Here is a 12,605-nt window from a genome sequence, read left to right as displayed (position 1 = left end):
GCATTTTAATCCCCACTCCCACCGTTTTTTCCTCTCTTATACACTCTCTCCCTACATCACACTGTCCCCACAATTAGCCTGTCATAGTGAAGGGTGTTACCCTGAATGACCATGTCCAGAGCATATTGTTGGGCTCGCCCAGCGAACGGTGAACATTACATTCCTCCCCAACATAAAGTAAACAGAAGAAACAACCAAAAACCCTGTATGTGATGAAAAAGGATACAGCTGGAACTTGGGCTGCGGGGGGGGGGGGTGCAGTGTAAACAAAAGAAGATCTGGCTCAGTCTGTCACAAAGTCAGCATATCTCTTAGATGGGTTTGGGTTGGACCTTAGATTGTATCGTCCGGCTCCTGCCCTCCTGGATAGCGACAGGGAACCACCACTCTCGACCAACTTGTCCCTTGTGGGACGTGTGCTCTCCCCAGCTGCTGATGCTCCAGACTCTGACGGCATCAGCTGTCTTGGTGTCACGCTGTCTCTCGGCGAGTTCCGGCCCTAAATCAAGGACTCTCGTGAAATAGCAATATCTTCCGGGTCGCTTTGGATACCCTCGTTCACAGGGCTATCCTTGCCACAGCTAACAGGGAAAGTGGGGGAAAACCTCTTGAATTGGGACACATTCCTAGTGAATCGCTCTTCCCCTCTCGTTGCTGTGATCATAGTCCTTTGACAGCGGTCACTGTCCAGGGTTCAGCTTAGAGCGGCAGCCGAAACTTCCCTCCTGGGTGGCGGTCTCTAACAAGCTCTGTGTCTCCCGCCTGGACGGAGCAGCTCTGGGCTTTCCGCCTCCACGATGCGTAGTTGTTGTTTCAGGACTCCTGATCCATAGATCGGTTCGGGGGAATCAACCGGGCTTCCCATTGAGTGTGGTGTGGGATGGCATCGGTTACCACCCTTCCGAATCACAGCTGGCTTGGGGCAACTCCAGTGGGTATATGGGGTGTGTTTGGTGTTCCAGTATATCCAAAAATTGGACCATTCACGGCTATTGAATGGGAGGGCCGTTGTCTATGCGGAACTCACCGAAGATGCCGTGGGTGGCCACCATCCCCCCGGATGGATCACTCCAAAAGTTTCTAGGCAGCAGCTGACAGAACAGGCATATAATATACATATATATATATATATGTATATATATATATATATATATATATATATATATATATATATATATATATATGTGTATATATATATATATACATACATATACATATATGGATAGATAGATAGATAGATAGATAGATAGATAGATAGATAGATAGATAGATAGATAGATAGATAGATAGATACTTAAAAAAACAAACCCAAATGTTACAGGGATGATATAGTTAGGTTCAAATTTTACTCACACAAAACCATAGAAATTCAACACTTATAGTTCTACTTATCTCAAGAAACTATAACTCATGCCCTAAGGTGTCCATAACTCACGCCTTGCACAGTTTTCTCATCAGTAATGTTTTTGCAAATGCTGCAGCTATATTATGAATGATGTCATATAAGATGTCATTACTGATTCAAAATGTGGGGTAAGTAGCAGTGCATGGGGAGGGCGTAAGTTATAGTTATCTTAAGGCATGAGTTCGACTTTCTTGAGAAAAGTATAAGTATATCTCTTTAATTTCTATGATTTTGTACGTGTAAAATTTTAACCTAATTATTATGTCTTTGTAACCTTTGCTTTCTTCGGTAAACCTTTACGGTATTTTTAATTCTATTTCCTAACTATAAAGGCCCTTGCACCTTTGTTTTTTTCAGGGAATTTCTAGTTTTTTTTAAACATTAAATAATATTTAATTACCTTATATTAATGTAACCCCACTGAGCACGACTGGCCAATCCCCCTCATAGGTACCCAACCCTGCTCTGTGCACAGCCATGAGCTGAGCGCAAAGGGGGTTGGGCGCAGGGCCTGGCCTGGAGCCAAGCCCTGCTGCCAATCCTCCATAGACACCAACCCAGCGCTACTCAAGGCCTTTGGATCTGCAAGGTGGGGGTTGGCTGCAGGACCTGGCCTGTGCCTAGGCCCTGCCATCGCCACCCAGAAGGCACCCAACCCTGATCTGGGCCAATCCACCTGTAGGCACCCAATCTGTTCCAGTAAAAGTCTTTAGCCCCAGGCCAATTTTGGCACCAGGGCCCCCTTCCCCGTGGACCCAACCCCTGGTGCCTAGTCAATTAGTGAAAAAGGATGGAGGCCTTGCAGTCCCCCTCCCTGGGCTGATTTTGGCCCTGGGGGTCCCATCCCTCGAGGCCTCACCAGTTAGTGAAAGGAGGAGGGGGCCATGCATCCCCCCTCCTTGGCTGATTTCGACCTCAGGGACCCCTTCCCTTGGATCCCAGCTAATTAATGCAAATGGGGAGGGGGCCAAATGGCCCCTCCTCCCCAGGCCGATTTCGGCCTTGGGTACCCCTTTCCTGGGGCCTGGCCAATTAGTAAAAGAGGAGGGGGCTGCGCTGTCTCCCTCCTTGGGCTGATTTTGGCCCAGGTGGCAACATCCCCAAGGCCTAGTCAGTTAGAGAAGTTTATGTTTTATCTGTTTATAGAGAGTCTGGCTACTCTTCCCAGCACTGAGGCGAGTGGATGATCAAAGTAGCTAGGAGCAGTGCAGGCGAGCAGTGCATGCTCGGCATCAAGGTGTCTCAACACAGTGGAAAGTGAATTCCAAAGTTTGGGGATCAAGTATGAAAAAGATCTGCCCCCCCCATCTAGCCCTGTGAATTTGTGGTACTTTCAGTAGTTAGCCAAAGGTGGACTATGTTATGGAATTATTTTTAAACCCTCCTCAGAGTGACGCAAAGAAAACACAAACACCAGGCAAGGCTCCAGAACAGATGAAATGTTTCTTGAGGTACCAAGGTTTATTGGCAGGCCAAGGCAGAAGGCAGACCCACATCACATTGTTACGTCTTACAAGCTGGCATCTTCTGCCCAGAAGCATATCAGTCAGGCACTTATATATGTTAATAAGTGCTGCCACAGTACAACCCCAAAAGGGGACACAGTCCAAACATGAGCACGCACATACAAAAGAAATGCTGCATATACAAAACTTAAAGTCCATAGTGTAAAAATATACGAAAGGCAGTGTGAGCATGAACACGTGAACAGACAACAGGTGGGCCCTAAAGAAAAGGGGGCTGGGTTGCTGACTGGCTGAACTTAAAGTGTGAAACCGACCTAAACTTAACAACTTGGCTTGGAGAGGTTTGTTTGTACTACTGGCATAGGTGTCAAAGAGGTCAGTAGGGAAGTCTTACAGGGGTTCAGATAATGGAGGAGAGAATTGGAACTAAAGTATCATATCTATAGGTACATACATGTGAATATATATTTTTCCCAACAGGCTATTATAGGAAGAGAAGTCCCCTAATCTTGGGAGAGCCTTTAGAGTGGATAACTTTAGGTGTCAGGTATAAAGATTTAAACGTAATTCTTGATGATTTAAGGGGAAGCCAGTGTAGTGTTTCCATTGCCTCTTTTACTGAGGCAAATCTCCACATTTTATGAAAAGTTATGGCAGCACCATTTTGGACTGCCTGCAACTTTTTAAGAACATACTGTGAGGAGCCCAGATGCAGTGAGTTGTCATAGTCCAGATGAGATAGCACCAAGGATTGAATTACAATTCTTCTAGAGTGAAAGGGGTAAGTGGCCCATGAGGCCCCCCTACTCTGGCCAATTTTGGCCCCAGTGACCCCATCTCCAAGGCCCTGGCCACCTCACCATGGGTGCCCTGACCCCATCCAGGACGCCCTGTGTGCAGTGCTAAGCGACACGGGGGATACTTAATGCCCATGTGGTCCCTGCCAGCTTCCTGCCTCCAGCGGGAGCCAGCATTGCTTCTGCGTGTAGGGAGCTGCAAAAAAAGCTGCTCCCTGTGTGCGGGAGCAATTTCTTCATCTGTTTTCCTGGACGCTTGACTGCAGGCAGGGAAACAGATTAAAAGTCCTCTCCCAGGGGGCAGAAGCAGTTCTCTTGCTCCCGCCTGCTGGGAGCTGACTTACTGTTTGCTTTCGCTTGGCAGAAGTTGTCAAAGTCCTGACAGTGGGTACCTCAGGACAAAGGGAGCTGGCCGAGAAGGGTGGCGCCCCTCAGGGCTAATATGGATCCACGATGGGAGGATCTGCGTCCTTATATATATATATATATATATATATATATATATATTTATTTTCCTTTAATATTTAAAAAACTACTGAATGGATATGCACGGAATCACAATAAGAGAATTTGTGAAGACTTGTCAAATTACGCTAAAGTTATAAGCAAATCAAAAAATGCTTTTCCTATGGAAACTAGGCCCTGACTATAACTATGTAATAGCGATCACCGGTATGTAGAACATGTCATGCATGATGTAATATCTGTGGTAATTTCATGGTGAAGGCCTGAGTTATAGTTACCTTAGGGCACAAGTTATAGTTACTTGCAATAACTCTAACTATAACAGCTGAATTTATATGGCTTTGTGGGTGTAAAATTTGAAGCTAATGATCATGTCCTTGTAACCTTTGTTTTTTTAGTGAATTTCTATGTTTAAAAAAAATTATTTTTCCTAACTATAACGTCCCAGTAACCTTTAACATTAAGTAAAATGTAAAATGCCCATCTCAATGGGGGGGTGGGATTGGATACAAGGCCTGGCCTGGTATTGTGCTGCCCCCACCCAAGCTTGCTGCTCCTGCCCCTTTTCCTCCTTGCCATCCATTGTTCAAGTCCATTTTTTCTCATTATAGCCCTGTATGGCCGTTGTTCTGCCACTGCCCTTCTTGCCTTCCCTGAACAGTTAGCTTCATGTCCAACCCACTTCCTCCCTATCCTCTGCTGTCTGAATCCATACACCAGTCCGCTCCCTCCTGGCCTGCATGGTCCAGTGTGCTGCCACTACCCTCAATTTAGCTTGATGTCCCTGCCGACTCCTCCTGCCCTCGGTTGTCCAATTATATGCCCCATCATTGCCCTACTGCTTAGCCTCTGTGCTTAGGTTTCTGCTCCTACCCTCCTTCCCCCTGCCCTACGATGTCTGTGTGCTTGCCCCTGCTCCCTCCTGATTGCCCACCATGTTTTATGGACCTGCCAGTGCTCCTCCTAACTACTCTGAGTGTTCTGTTGAGCTGCCAATGCCCCTCCCACCTAGTAACATGGTCAGATGTCTGCCTCCTGTCCCTGCCACCTCCACCCTGCCTATCCAAGTTCCATGCCCCTATTCCCTCCCTCCTGTGCTCCATGGTCCATTGTGCTGCCACTCACTTCTGCTTCCATGCTCTGTTATGCTACAACTGCACCTCCTGCCTACCCCATGTGGTCTGTTTTGAAGGCTCTTTCCCTGCCCTCTCGGGTCTTGGTCCACCCCAACTGATCACTTTTTGAACTCCATGGTCATTTGTGCATGCCCCTGGCCCCTCCCTCTTGCCCACCACAGCTATTCTGCCGTTGTTAACCCTCCTACTTGCCATGCATAGCCTTCGGAGCTGGCACAGACCCTCCCACTTGCCCTGTGTAGTCAGATTGCTGCCCCTGACCCCCTTTCACATTCCCTCTGTTGCCCATGTGTATGCCATTTTAGTCTCATTGTTGCCCTCCAAGGTATTTTGTGCTTCCAGTGCCATTACACCTGCCCTCCATGGTCAGCTTGTTGCTCCAGCCCTGCCACCTTTCCCCCTGCCCTCTGTTTTTGTTGTGCAGGTCCCTATCCCCTCCCTCCTGCCTTGTCTGGCCGGTTGTTGTGCCCTTACCCCCTCCTTCTTGGCCTTCATGGTCCGTCATGCTCAACTGTCTCTCCTGAATTGGTATGGTCAGCTTGCTGCCTTTGCCTCTTTCCCCGCTGCCTTCTGTTGTCCATGTGCATAGCCACTCCCCTCCCTATTGCTTTCTATGGTCTGTTGTACTGCACTGCCGTCCCGCTTGCCCTATGTGGTGTACTGTGCTGCTGCCCTGACACTGACACCTGCCCTGTAAGATCAGTTTTGTGCCCCAACCCATCTCCCACCTGCACTCTGTTATCTGAGTCCAGGTCCCTACCTCATTCCTCCTGCACTCAGTGATCCAATGTACTATTTTCCTACATTTTGAACTTGGTAAGAGGAAGGTTTTGATTAAAAAGTAGGGCTAGGCCAAGCTCATGCAGTTCCAGTCCACAGATTTCTACTGAGTTGATTTAAAACCCTAATGTCACCCTGCCCTGAATCGACCCGATCTCGGAGGCGCTGACCATGTTCGGGCCTCGTTAGCCAGGCCTGACCCTGCTTAGTGCTTCCTAGATTGGGTGGATTCAGGACAGGGCCCTAGGCAGCAAAAACTGCAGTTTCAGGCCTCTTGTGCACCAGCCTGCTCCATGTGCACAGCACACAGGGCAAGGCGGTGCACAAAAGGCCTATGCGGGGTGGTTCACAAGAGGCCTGAAACTGCATCTTTGGCTGCCCATGACCCTGGCCTGAATTCAGGCCTGGGCCGTAGGCAGCGGAAGCTGCCATTTCATCCCTTTTGTGGACCTCTGTGCACAAAAGAAAATAAATCTAGGACTTACCTGGGTCCTCCCAGGGGGTCCTCTTTCCCAGCTGCCTGGCTCTCTGCCCCCCTCTGTCCTCTGCTCCTCGGCTGCTGGTGGAGGGGGGCCGGGATCCAGAGCTGGCACCGGCAGCAGCTCCATGCCAGATGAGAGTTTACACTGCAGCCCAGTTATGGGTCACACAGCACAGATTATCCGCGCTTGCGCTGTGTGGCCCATAACTGTAGTGCACATGCAGTGAGCTCCACTCGGTTGGCGGGGCTAGCAGAATTTTTGGTTGAACTCCACCCTCCATGCTTGTTAGGAAACAGATAAAATAACATTCTTTAAGGCTTAAAAACATCAGGAGCCTCCTGCCTGAATCAGGCCTTGGGCCTTTTGGCATCTTTAGTTGTACTGCCACTGCCTTTTACTTCTGCCCTCACTGGTCTGTTACATTGCCATAGCCTCTCTTGCCTGTACTACATGGTTGGTTTGTTGCTCCTGCCCCCCACCCCTTTTACCTGCCCTCCATAGTCCATTGTGCTGCCACTGCCCCTCCCACCTGCCCAGCGTGGTCAGCTTGTTGCCTCTGCACTCTCCTCTCTGCCCTAAATTATCTGAGCCTGTGCCCCTGACATCTGCCTCCACACAGTATTCCAATTAACCATTAGATTGCTAACATTCTATAGTTATTACAAAAGTGTGGCACCCCAATGTCATCTTGATGTTATCAAAACTATAATACCTAAAGTATTTCCTTTAGAAATTATAAATATGAGAGGGTCTTATTCCCATAGAAATTATGGTTAGTGCTTTAAATAACTAAAATGAACACATATTTTCTGAGTTCTCAAATGGCGACAAAACACTTTTAAATTATTTGCTATCTTGATGTTTTTATTTAGATGATCACTTGATTATTTGTTACACTTAGGGGAGAGAATGTGTTAATATGGCCAGAGCTGAAGGCTTTGTAACTGGGGAACCGGGTTCATGTTTCGGCATCAGCTTGACATACTGTGATTCTGGGCAAATCACTCCCCATACCTAAAGCCCATAAGAAATGTGTCCTTGTGTAATGTGAAGCACTCCATAACTTTTGGGTCAAGTCTGCACTATATAAAACTGCAAAAAAAAAACCACTTCTGTCACTGGGCTATACTTGGGCTACCCTTGGGTGATATTTTTGCTACTTTTCTTTCTGGTGGTCATCTTGGGTGGCCTATTTGTTCTGAAGCTTCTTCATCTCCTCATTTACTGCAGTATTCTCAGTAGAAAATGCTTTCAGTTTTCCACTTCAATTCCATCAAGACGGCGGTCAGATGTGCCACACTTTTGGCATAAATTCAGAATGTTTGCACTCCATTTGCTCATTAGAATACTGTAGTAAACTACTGATCACTGAGGAATTAACGTGCAGTCTGCTGCTAGTGTTGAAAGTGAAAGTTTCAGTCCACATATCAGAATGTTTTAATGAAATAGAAGGAGATATTTGAAAACTCACTTAAAAGGTATCCTAATTTTATTTTTTACAGCACTTACCATAAATAAATCCCCTTGTTTTCTTCCTTACTAAATTAAATGTTTTAAGATTTACCAGTTTGATTCAATCAAGATGGTTTCAGGTGTGCCACACTTTTGCCGTAATTAAGACTTTTAGGACTCTAGTTGTTCTTTAGAACACTCTGAGAGGCTGCAGTAAAACAAGGGAATCAACTGACGGGCTGCTCCTATTGGAAGTACATGTTTTAATAAGAATGTCAGACTCCATTCTCATTTGGCTGAGAAAGATAGTGTGAATGTACTGAAAAAATGCTCTCATTTTAGCTTCTGGAGCACGTTCCATAACTTCAACAGGAAAATCATGAGAAAACAGTTTTCTCTCAAATATGATTCATGAAATCCCTGCAGACGTCTCTTTCACAGGGTAAACTCACCTTGGAATACCACAGTTCCTAAAATGAGAATGGTGACATCAACAAATAGTTATGTTGTAACTAAAATCTGTTATCACCCTTTGTTTTTGTGACCCTCAAAACCTGTCACTCACTAAAATGCATTTCAATGGGTTGCTATCATGTATATTGGTCCCACAATGGCTGCCAGCACTTCCTGTTTGAAGTGCTGATAGTCAATCAAATCTCACCAAGCGATCTGTGCTTAGGATTCACCCAGATATACAAATTTGGATTTTGTTTTTTGTACTGACTGGATTTACACCAAAAGCATGATTTCTTGACCAAGAGCTATCTTCCTGTCAAATTTGGTGTAATTCCGTTCAGCAGGTCAGACTGCAGCCATGTCTAAAATCTCTATAAGAATTAACATGGGAAACACATTTTTGTTTACCCCACCCTTTTTCTCATCCCCTATCCGACAAAACACCCTGAAACTTTCCATGTACAGCAACACCCTAGCAGACACTTGTTTTAGACAATGTAATGAAGATTCATCACACGGCACCAAAGACATAGCCAAGTCAAAAAACACTTTTCCAATTGAAACTAGGTCCTAACTACAGCTACCTACAGGTGATTGCCAGAAGGTAATATATATATATTAATTTATATATATTCACTTAAAAAAACAAATGTTACCGAGACATTATAATTAGGTTCTGAATTTACTTGTACAAAACATTAGAAATTCACTGGTTATAGTTATAGTTTTTTCAAGTAACTATAACTCGTGCCATAAGGTAACTATAACTCGCGTCCCCGCCATGCACAGTTTTATTCGGACTAATTTTGCAACAAATGTCACAGTTATATTATCAATGATGTTATAAAATATATCATGATCACTGGGATACTTAGCAGTTCATGGTGAAGGTACAAGTTATAGTTACTAGGGCTTGAGTTACAGTTACTTAAAATAACTATAACTATAAGTGGTGAATTTCTAAGGTTTTGAGTAAATTCTGAGCATAGCTATAATGCCCATGTAACCTTTGGTTTTTAAGTGAATTTCTATGTTTTTTTAATTCTATTTCCAAACTATAACGTCCCTGTAACCTTCTCTTTTTCAGTGAATTACCATGTTTTTTTTAATGTAAAGTAATTTTCATTACTATACGTTAATCCAACCACCGCCGCACATGGCATTTGGCCAATCCCCTTTAACCACTTAACCCTGAGAGAGAGAGAGAGAAAGTTAGAGATTAAGAGACAAAGTGATTTAAAGAAAGATTTGACAGAGTGAAACTGAGAGAGAGAGAGAGAGAGACAGAGAGATAACGTTTTTTTCGGCTTTGATGAATGATATACTTAGAATTAGATATTTCTGGACAAATTGAAAAGAAAAATGTTTTATTCAATTAAAAAGAATGAGATCACCTTTCAGTATGTAACTTAAAAATGTATAGCTGAAAAGCAGCAATTTACCACAGACTCATTTAGACTAGAACCCTTAACCTTCAGTGTGTGTGTCTGAGGCCTAAACCACTAGCCAGAGGTGACTCCTTACTGTGCAGTGTTCAGACCAAGGGACTCCTTATGAGTTTGGTAGTAGAATAAACTGATCGCCAAACCCACGGGGAGGACACAACCTTCATGGCAGTGGCTTCCCCCGACCATATCACAATGTTCACACTGGGCTGATTGGCAGGAACATTGTATTACAAGGTTCCTGCAGGGCTGCCAATGGGAACAGTGCTATGGTATTGACCTTGGCTCCCTAAAGAGGCCAGTACCATTGCACTGAGGCACCATCGGAATGCGCACTGTCTGCAAAGCAGATAGTGCACATTCCGATGGTGCTGGGCAGGGCGGGGCACTGCACAGCCCATGCCATCGGCATGGGCAGTGAAGTAGCCCTCCTGTGGCCCCTGGTACTGACTTTCTGCCAGCCTTTCCATGGCAGGTGACTGCCATGGAAAGGCCTGCAGAGAGTGGTGTTGTAATCAGCACGGTGGCACTGAGTTCATTGCCGCCGTGGCTGAGTAAAACTCTGGCCGCCATCGACCTGTTGGGAACCACGTTCCTGGCAAAGACGTCGGTCCCCTGGTGAGTCTGCCACCCAGGGTTGTAATGTGGGAGTTGGACCACCACAGTTTCGGCAGTCCAACGGTCACCACGAGGCTGGCGGTCCTTGGACTGTCAGCTTCGTAATCAGTCCCTTAGTTATGACATTTAACCCACGGGTTTTGAGGGGAAAAAATACTTCAATGTTCCATCACTAGGAATGTTTAACACTAGAAAATAAAGAGACACACTGTTATGAGATAGTAGGATTTGAACCTTGAAACTGCTGACAGTCCAAGAGTTTTACCCTTAAGCCAGAAGTGACTCTGGTGTGCTGTTCATCAAAATGTAAGTATAACAATCCAGCCAAACATCTTGCTAGAGTGACGCTTTGAAGTCATTCATGGAGTGACCATTGCAATAAGAATCTTCCTCTCTCTTCCATCCCACTATGGGATAGAAGACAAAGAGAAAGAGTGACATGACTGTGGGGGAAGCCTCAAGTCCCCAATGGTCCTAGCCAGCTCCCCGCTTCCTGCTGGACACGGCACTGCTCCCACAAGCAGGAAGCTGTTTCAAATAGCCTGCGGGAACAATGTTTTCATATTTGTCCCTACATGCATATTTGCGTGCAGGGAAACAGATGAAAACTCCACTTTCTGCAAGCCAGAGCTTTTTAACTGACTTGGCAGGAGCTGTAAAATCTCCCACCAAGTGGGAGCAAACAGCTATGTCCTGGGGGTGAGCCCTCTGGGACATAGCAGGAGCTGGCCCTAGAGGGTGGCGGTCTCCAGTGCTATCATTGGCAAATAGCCCTGGGAAGCTAATGATCCCCGGTGCTGCAGAGGTCTGTGATGAACCCGCTTTTTTTTTTTACTGTAGCCCTGGAGAGGTGGTGGTCCCCAGGGCTTGAGAGGGGGGCCACAAAGCACTTCCCGTACTCAATGTGATGTTTGCCCCGGGCAGGTGGTTGTCCCTAGAGCTGTGGGCAGGCCAGCAGACCCACATACATTAAACCGTAAACAAGCCCCTGGGAGGTGGTGGCCCCTGGGGCATAAAATGCCCTATTAGGGGGGCCCCATGCACCCCCTCCTTCATTTTTATAGGCCCCCGGGACCATGCCCACCCGGGGGCTTCATTTAAACAAGCGTGGGAGTCCACACTTGTTTTTTCTTTTTTAATTTTTTTTTTTGCCAGATCCACCGCAGCTCGCAGCAACATTTTTTTAAATTGCATCTGGAACCCCAGCACCAGAACTAAGGGGTCAGGGTATTCCTGCCCCAGCCCCTTCTTTTAAAAAAAACTTTTTTTGTGGGACTTGGCTGCAGCCGAGTCTCAACATGGCTGCTAACACTTCCTGGTTGAAGTGTTGGCAGGAAATCAGAGCTCTACATTTCCCTGCATGAGCTCATTATTATTCAAAAAATCGTTTGCACCTCTAGATATCTATATTTCCTTTTCTTTCAAAATCTCAAAAACTATTAAAATTAAACAGATTTACACCAAATAACAAAAGGCACTCTTTCTGGTCCAATAGCTACCTTTCTGCCAAATTTGGTGTCATTCCGTCCAGCGGTTTGGGCTGTAGTCGTGTCTAAAATCTCTATGGGAATTATAATTGGAAATGCACTTTTTTCAATCACCCTTTTTCTCAGCCCCTGCTTGATGGATCACCCCGAAAATTCCCATGTACAACAAGATTCTCTGGAACACTTTTTTGTAGAATTTTGTGAAGATTCATCAAACAGTGCCAAAGATATATGCAAGTCAAAAAATGCTTTTTCATTAAAAACATGGTCCTAACTAGAACTACTTACTGGTGACTGCCAGTAGGTAATATAAATATATCAATATATGTCATGACAATTCATATTGCCCATTGATGCCATAAAATAGGATTTACCAATACGCCAGGCATGATACAGCAGGTACTGCAAATGTATAAAAAAAAGATGAGCCAGGTCTTGAGCTGGTTCCTAAAAGTGTTATAGTTTGTGTAGTTCCAGATGGTAGTTGGAAATTTGTTTCAGGCCCAGTCCATTGTACAAATGTTGGTGTCCCATCTCACCTTTGCCCTAATGTGTATACTACGTGCTCATTTTTTCATATATTCTTATTCATATTATATGTGAACAGATAGCGTGT

Source organism: Pleurodeles waltl, chromosome 3_1 (genome assembly GCF_031143425.1).
Source record: "Pleurodeles waltl isolate 20211129_DDA chromosome 3_1, aPleWal1.hap1.20221129, whole genome shotgun sequence".
NCBI classification, from domain to species: Eukaryota; Metazoa; Chordata; class Amphibia; order Caudata; family Salamandridae; genus Pleurodeles; species Pleurodeles waltl.
The sequence above is the reverse complement of the archived record's forward strand: the minus strand, read 5'-3'. Positions refer to the sequence as shown.